General features: G+C 36.6%; 1 non-coding gene across 1 annotated transcript; it reads right to left on the bottom strand.

Annotated features, from left to right (window-relative positions):
• Nucleotides 1–6862: 6862 nt before the first annotated feature.
• LOC123801188 (U6 spliceosomal RNA) lies at nucleotides 6863–6965 on the bottom strand. The gene has a single exon (XR_006782145.1). It is a non-coding gene; the product is annotated as a U6 spliceosomal RNA (small nuclear RNA).
• Between the last annotated feature and the right edge of the window lie 1462 nt (nucleotides 6966–8427).

Below are 8427 nucleotides of genomic sequence, written 5' to 3'. Positions count from 1 at the left end.
GTTCACGCCCTGAGCCGAAGGCAGACGCTTAACGACTGCGCCACCCAGGCGCCCCCATTATTTGGATTTGAGAGGGGACATTCACCACATTTCAGATGGTTCTTATATTCATGTGCTGCAAATCTCTAAGGCTGCCAGATGCAACTGATCATGAATCAAATAATGCCTCTTCAGCAGTTACCCATAAATTTCCCTGCCATTTGTAGACCTAGCTAATTTTAAGTGTTGAGAAAACAAAAATGTTGTATAGAATCTTTAGCAAACCCATAGGTAAAATACAGCATAGACCCATAGTGTTTTGGAAAAGGTCACACTTTTTTTCTACCAGCAGATTCTGTGACTTGCTAATTGTCCAGTAGAGCCTATAAGCTAGATTAGTATGTATACCAAGTGAATATGAAGCCATCATCACCTATAATAACATTATTAGTAGTTTATTCAATGAACTACACAATTTGATTGTTATATAAATATCCCATTATAAAACAGAAATAATGTACAGGACAGTAGGCCTAAGAAATTTTGGAAGGCATGGTTAAACTATATTAGCAGTGAGTTGGTTGACCGGAATTTCATGTTATCTGATGCCACCACTTCATTACTTTTCCATTAGCCTATACGTAGGGCTACACATGGTCTCAAAAACAGGGGCTTCCCTCTCCAGAGATTATCTGGTTGCAGAAATAACCTTGTTGCCCAGCATGCATTGGCCATCATTTTGCTTGATATGACACTATCTCAGTGGGATTCTAACTAACTACCAGGTGGCAGAGCCAACCACATTGGACTCGAAACATCATGCAAATGGAAGGTCTCTCTTCTCACATGTATTGAACTACATTTAGAGTATGGATTTGTCTTTATTGTCCTCAGAGGCTCTTCCAACAACCCCACACATGAAACTTTACCATTCTTTATCCATCAACATATTTCACACACATCATGTCTGACTAAAGAATTGTAGCAGTGAGCTCATGGCATGAGGTTCATTTGTCTTATTTTGTGTTCCCTTACCCATAAAGAGCTGGCTTAATGGAATGATTGACTGGTATGCTGAAGAGCTAGTTATGGTACTAGCCGGAGACATGAGGTTGAGAAAATTGGAGTTTGGTATAACATTATTGAGCGTAAATCAGTGGTCAATTTATGTCGTGCTGCTTCCCTTATAGCAAGGATGCACAGATTGGCATCCACCAATTATTACACTAAGTAACTCAAAGAAGAAATCATACTTCCTTTCATCATGACCTTCGGATTTTTTTAAAGATTTTATTTATTTGAGAGAGAGAGAGCACAAGCCAGGGAGAGGGACAGAGGGAAAGGGAGAAGCAGGCTCCCAGCTGAGCAGGGAGCCCCACATGGGGCTCGATCCCAGGACCCTTGGGGATATGACCTGAGCCAAAGGCAGACGCTTAACCGACTGAGCCACCCAGGGTCCCTGACCTTTGGATTTTAAAGAGCATAGTAACCAAGTCTGAAATACTTCTAAGGGGATTCAGTGATATTTGTCACCATTTGGGCTTCTTATAGAAAAAGACCTGCAGGCAGAGGTTAAGATCACTCTCTTCACCATCATGACACATTTTTCCTATCTGGCAAGATTTGGGTCTATGCTATAAAATAAGAGAAAATGAAATAATACTATGGAAATATTAACTCACAAGCTTAAAAAAATCTAATTTTAACTTATGATTCAGATGATCAGCAATTTGATCTCAACTGGGTAATTCTGATCTCAGCTGAGCTCATTCATGCATTTTTAGAAATCAGCTTTGATGTTGACTTTGCAAGTAAGCTTTGCTTCTGTAGGGTTGACTGGGTTTTAGCCAAGGTTCTCCACATAATCTCTCATCCTCTCGTAGGCTAGTGGAGCCTTGTTCAAATGACAACTCAACAAAATTCCTGGAACAAGGACAGAAACACCCAAGATACTTTGAGGCCTGGATTCAAACCTCACACAATATTAATTCCCATCTTTTTATTGCCAAAACAAGTCCAAAGGCTAGCCCGGTTTAAAGGATAAAGAAAAGATTCATTTTCTTGATGGAAGGAGTGGCAACGCTACAATGCAAAGCCGTGTGCATATGGGGAAAGTGGAGGATTGTGAACATTTTTGCACTTTAATATGGAGCAAAATGTTTGTAACTAAATGAGATTAATTAGGGTGCCTCCTATTATTCTCTTGCCTATTAATATTAGTCAAAGAAAAACTTCAGAATTTGATGCTATATGAATAAAAGTATGGATCACATGATCAGGTGAAGTAGATATTACAAAGTGTTAGAAGATACTACGGGGACATTTGAATGTGTAGTGGAAAAAGGCAGACATGATTAGCTATGAGGTCAGCATCAGAGGTAGGAACAATGTGGGATCTATATTTCATATTACTCACTTATTATCATCATCTCTGTTTTAGTCCCTAATCTTGTATAAAACCATTGTGTGTGACTCACATTTAATTTTCAAATAGGGGTGTGGCTGAGTTAACATCAACAATTAATATAGTTGTGTTTGAAACTTGGTGCTTCCTCTGAGTTAGGGATGAGACTTTTATTATAGGAAAAAATCTAAGAGTGGATCCTGAAAATTTACATAGTAGACTGTACTGAGTATCTTCCTATTGTCCTGTAGATCCAATCCTGAAATTTTACATAGTATATTATGCTAAATATCTCTCTATTGTCCTGTAGATCTTTCCCACCTGCTTTTTGTTCTAGGGTTCTAAGAAGAATGGATTAAGGCAATGGGTATCCAGTGCTTTCTGGTTTCTCATCTATTTTAGCTACAAGGAGCCCTAGCAGTAGATCAGAGGATGGAGAAGAGTGAACTCATTTTTTAGGGCATCCTGCTATACACATCTCTTATAAGCCCATGCTATCATTAAACGTCCACCACTATTTAGCACTGTGCGGGATATGCAAGTTCTGTTGGCTTTAAGAATTACAACCAGGGGCTCCTGGGTGGCACAGCGGTTAAGTGTCTGCCTTCGGTTCAGGGCGTGATCCCGGCATTATGGGATCGAGCCCCACATCAGGCTCCTCTGCTGTGAGCCTGCCTCTTCCTCTCCCACTCCCCCTGCTTGTGTTCCCTCTCTCACTGGCTGTCTCTATCTCTGTCATATAAATAAATAAAATCTTAAAAAAAAAAAAAATTACAACCAAACTAGAGGATATATTCACCAATGAGCAGTTAGGGTTTTTCACACAAGATAAAATAACAATGATGTTGTCAATAAGTATTTTGGGGTAATTTCCAAAATACCTGTATTATTATGGATATTTCATTTAAAAACTCTCAGAACACATGTTTTTAGTATCAATAAAATTAAATATTTGAAGAAGAAAAAAGAGACAGCATGCAAAATGTCACTCTGATCATGTCTACTGCCATGCCTGCTATTCCTTGGATTTCAGTGGTATATTGCACAGATATGGATATAGATATATATTTTTTTAATGCAGAGAAATTGCTGGAGTTTTAACTTTCTCCCTTTTAGCTTCGTATTTTTTGAGAGGTGGTTTCAGGACTACCATCTCTCTCAGCTCTGGCCATGAGCTCTGAGTTGCTTCAATTTTGAGTTTTCTTCTTGTTGACCCAGAAGGGAAGCAATTTTCCCAGTCTTATTCCACCTCCACAAACAGAAGAGTCCTATGCACTCTGCAGAAGGCTCCTCCGGAGAGGCTCATAGCACCGAGAGGAACATGTGATGGGTGGTAAAGAGATATGCATTAGTGGGTATGTTTTCAGGAGGCAAGTGATAAAGAGATCATGGAGGGCTTGTTGTGAGCAGTTAGGGCTTTAGAAGTCTGGTAAGGGGAAGGAAAAGTATATTGTTTCCTTTCTATTGCTTACTTCTAATTTCATTTACTCTTCTTATTCTACTTTTTAAAGATGAAATTTAATTATATATTAAATATATAATATATTAAATATATAATTATATATAATAAATAATAGTAAAGGTGATGTTTAAATAACTGATTTTAAACTGTTTTCCCTAAGTGATAGAAGTTTTTACAATTATACATTTCCCTCTCTAGAATGCTTGTAGATGCAGCATAACTTCTGACATGTTATATTTTCATTATGATTTATTTAAAAATAGTCCATGTGACTTTTTGACCCATAAATTTTTTTGAAAAGGTTTACTTAATTTCAAAATATTTGGGGGTTTCCTAGATATCTTATTATTAATAGATTTTTAGTGTAATATAGTTGTAGCTGGAGCATATATGTGTATATCTATAATCCTTTAAAATTAATTGATAATCTGTATATGATCCAGTATATTTGTCTAATATATTGTCTCCTTGGTAAATTTCCCATGTGCAGTTGAATTGGATTAAGCAGGTGTTGGTTATAGTGTTTTTAAACTTTCATTACAACTTCTTGTTCAATCCATCATTTGTTTACCATATTCAAAAGTATGGTGTTAGTTTTCCAGAGCTGTCATAACAAATTACCATGAACTAGGTGGCTTAACCCAACAAAAAAGATCATCTTACAGTTCTGGAAGCTAAAAGTCCAAAATCCAAGTATCAGCAGGGTTGGTTCATTCTGGAGGTTCTGTGGGAGAACCTGTGCAATGCCTCTTCCTAACTTCTGGTGGTCGCTGGAAATCTTTGGTGTTCCTTGGCTTGTAGATGCCTCTCTCTAAACTCTGCCTCTGCCTTTGCACGCCATTCTCCTTGTGTGTCTGTGTCTTCACATTGTCTTACCTTCTGCATGTTTGTGTCCAAATTTCCCTCTTCTTTTTTTTACTTATGTTTTTATTCTTTATTTAAATTCAATTTAGTTAACATATACTGTATTGTTAGAATTTAGTGATTCATCAGTTGCGTATAACACCCAGTGCTCATTACATCACGTGCCCTCCTTAATGTCCATCACTGCATCCCTCCTTCTACCTTGCTTCCAGCAAACCTCAGGTTGTTTCCTAGAGTTCAGTGTCTCTTATGGTTTGCCTCCCTCTCCATTTTCATCCTCCCTTCCCCTATGTTCATCTGTTCCACCTATGAGTGAAATCATATGGTATTTGTCTTTCTCTGACTGACTTATTTCACTTAGCGTAATAACATCTAGGTCCATCCATGTCATTGCAAATGCCAAGATTTCATTCTTTTTTGATGGCTAAGTAATATTCCAGTGTGTGTGTGTGTGTGTGTGTGTGTGTGTACACACATTTTATAAGAAGAGTAGTCATTGGATTAGGGTTTACCTTAATCCAGCTTAACCTTGTTTTAACTTGATTATATCACCCAAGATCCTATTTCAAATAAGGTCACATCCCTAAGTATTTTGGCATTAGGACTTCATGTATTTTGGGGGGGACACAGTTAAACTCCTAACATATGGTTATTATGTGTTCTATCTTCAGAATGAATTCTAATTTAATTACAATGCTTTAAAAATATATGCATGGTACAGAATATTTGAACTGCTTTGTGAGTTGCTGTGTAGTCTACAACATTGTCAATTTTTTGAAACCTTGCACTCAAGAGAAAGTAAAATATAAAAGATTCCTTTCTAATTGTTAATTGAAGTTTTCCATAAAAGATTAATAAGTTTATTTATTATGATGTTGAAGTCTTCTCTATTATTACTACATTTTTTGTCTACCTGATCTATCAAAAATTGACAAAAGTATTTTTAAAGCTCTCAAAATAATGAGATTTGGCTAATTTCTAAGTGGAGTTATATCTACCTCTACCATAATTTATCTTTACATACATATGTACACACAGAAATATTACACACACATCCACATACATGGATGTCTATACTGTATGGCACTTCCCCCGAATGTATATTAGACAGTATCATCATCTTCATCGTCATCATCATTATCATTTTGTAGAAACAGGGTTTAGTTTATATTTACCAACATGTCTAAAGATTATTTGTTTGTAATTTGTATTTGTTTTGTTTTTTCTTATTCTGGCTCTCACATCTCAAATTACTTTCAGGATTATTATTTTTTTTTTGAAGTGCATTGTATAGAATTATACTGGTGAATTGTATTTTTGTAAATCAATGCTTTTTTTCTCAAGTAATACCATAAGAAAGTGACTAGTATTAATTGTGTTGTGTATTTATTGTAGGTCCTTCCTAATATGCTGTCCTGTACTTCCATAATCACTGGAAGGACTGTGTTGAAGTTCACAAGTATAAGTCTGGATTTCTTTATTTCTCCTTCCAGCTGTATCAGATTTTGTTTAATGTACTTTAAAGCTGTGTTGTTTGGGGCATGCACATTTAGGATCATAACATTGTACTGATGAATTAATACTTTTATCAACATATGAAGTCCCTCTTTATGTCTAATCATTTTCGCTGTTCTGAAGTCTATATTATCTCATCATATGTACCCATCTCTGCCTTACTTTGTTCTTTAAAGTAATACCTGGATGATGTATCATTTTCCATCATCATTATTTTGCTTTCAATATAACTATATCATTATATTTGAAATGAGCTTTTGGCAGACGAGATATAGCTAGATCATGTTTTTTTTTTTTAATTTGCTTTGCCAATCTGTATCTTTTAATTGCTATATTTAGACCATTATATTCAATGTGCTTATTAATATGCTAGGACTTAAATCTATCATTTATTACTTGTTTTCTGTTTGTTTCTTCTAGTTCTCAGTTCTGTTTCCCATTTATTGCCTTCCTGTGAGTTACTTGAGTTTTTTATTGTAGAATTGTATCTTAATTTATTTATAGTATTTTTTGAGTATATTGTTTAAATAGTTTTCTTAGTGGTTCCTGTGGTTATTACAAGAGACAGAAATTATCACAATCTACTGATACCAGCATTTTACTACTTAGAGTGAAGTGCAGAAACCTTATTTACATTTAGATATGTTTATTATTCCTACTTTCTTTTTTTCTTGCGCAGGGGCCATGCTAATCTTTTCTGTATCGTTCCAGTGTTAGTATATGTGCTGCTGAAGCAAGCACTGTTGTTCTCACTTTTAAAATATAATTGCCGTAAGTATTTCTTCTGTAGATCTGAGGTATTCTTTTTATTTTAAGATTTCATTTATTTGAGAGAGAATGCACAACCAGGAGGAGGTTCAGAGGGAGAGGGAGAAGCAAACTCCCCAAGGGGGTCCATGCAGGGCTTGATCCCAGGACCCTGAGATCATGACCTGAGCCGAAGTGAGACACTTAACCGACTGAGCCACCCAGGCGCCCCTGAAGTGTTCTTATTTTTTAATGGGTAGTCTTACCACTGAGGTGTGCAGTGTGAGGGCTGGGGACATTCACATTTTCAGCTTCCTCATGGTTCCACTTGACTCCACCTAAGCACTGACCCACACTGCCTGGTTGCAGATAGGTAGATTGGAATGTCTTTGGTTTCTCTGACACTTGCCCCCAAAATGTGTAAGGGACCACATGCACCAATTCATAGCCTCCCAGTAGATGTAAGATCAGCTTGCCACTGGGTCTGAGACTAGTGGAGGGAGAAGGAGGTGATACCTCATCCTGCCATGGTGCTGTAGTGTGGGGGGGCAGGCTCAGCTTCCACAGAAATGGCAGGAGAGGTGAGATGCTGTCTAGTCCCAACCCCTCTGCCTTGTTCCATTTCACTGATTTAAAATACAAAATAATAATTTTTTAGAGAAAAATCTCAGAGACGATCTTCAGGACCTACAGCTAGTCTAACAGTTCTTTGACTTGACACCAAAATAATGGTGGATAAAAAGAAAACTGACAAATTGTTCTTCATCAAAATTTAAAACTGTTACCTATAAAAGATGCTGTGAAGAGAATGAAAAGACAAGCTATATACTAAGAGAAAGTATTTCCAATCCATATATCCAACAAAGTATTTCTATCTAAAATATATAACAGTATCTCAAAACTCAGCAGTTAAAAAATCCAATTAGAAAATGATCAAAAGACACGAATAGCATTTCACCAAAAAGGACATACAGATGGCACATAAGCCTGTGAAAAGCTGTTCATTATGTAAATGAAAATTAAAACCCCAATGAGATATCACTACATACCTATTAGAATAGATAAAGTAAGAAATAGGGTTAGCACCAGTTGCTGGTAAAGATGCAGAGTAACTGGATCACCCCTACAGTGCTTGTGAGAATGTAATATGAAGCCATAATAGTGGATGACTTTACCAAATAAAAAAAGATAGCATTAGAAGCGTTCATAGGATGATCTTTTGAAGATCCTCATGTTAAATGGTTGAGTAGATGAAGTTGAAAAGATGACCAAACTGAATGAAACAGAGCAGTGAATGAGGTAGCAGAAATACCAGTATAGTATAATGTCAAAAAACAAAAACAGAAAGTATCTTAAAAAAGAGCAGTCAAGGGGCACCAGGGTGGCTCAGTTGGTTAAGCATCTGACTCTTGATTTTGACTCAGGTCATGATCTCAGTGTTGTGAGATCGAGCCCT

This window comes from Ursus americanus, chromosome 10 (assembly GCF_024610735.1).
Source record: "Ursus americanus isolate L20-20 chromosome 10, mUrsAme1.1.p, whole genome shotgun sequence".
Lineage (NCBI taxonomy): Eukaryota > Metazoa > Chordata > Mammalia > Carnivora > Ursidae > Ursus > Ursus americanus.
Note: the sequence above shows the minus strand (reverse complement) of the source record. Positions and strands in the feature narration are given on the sequence as shown.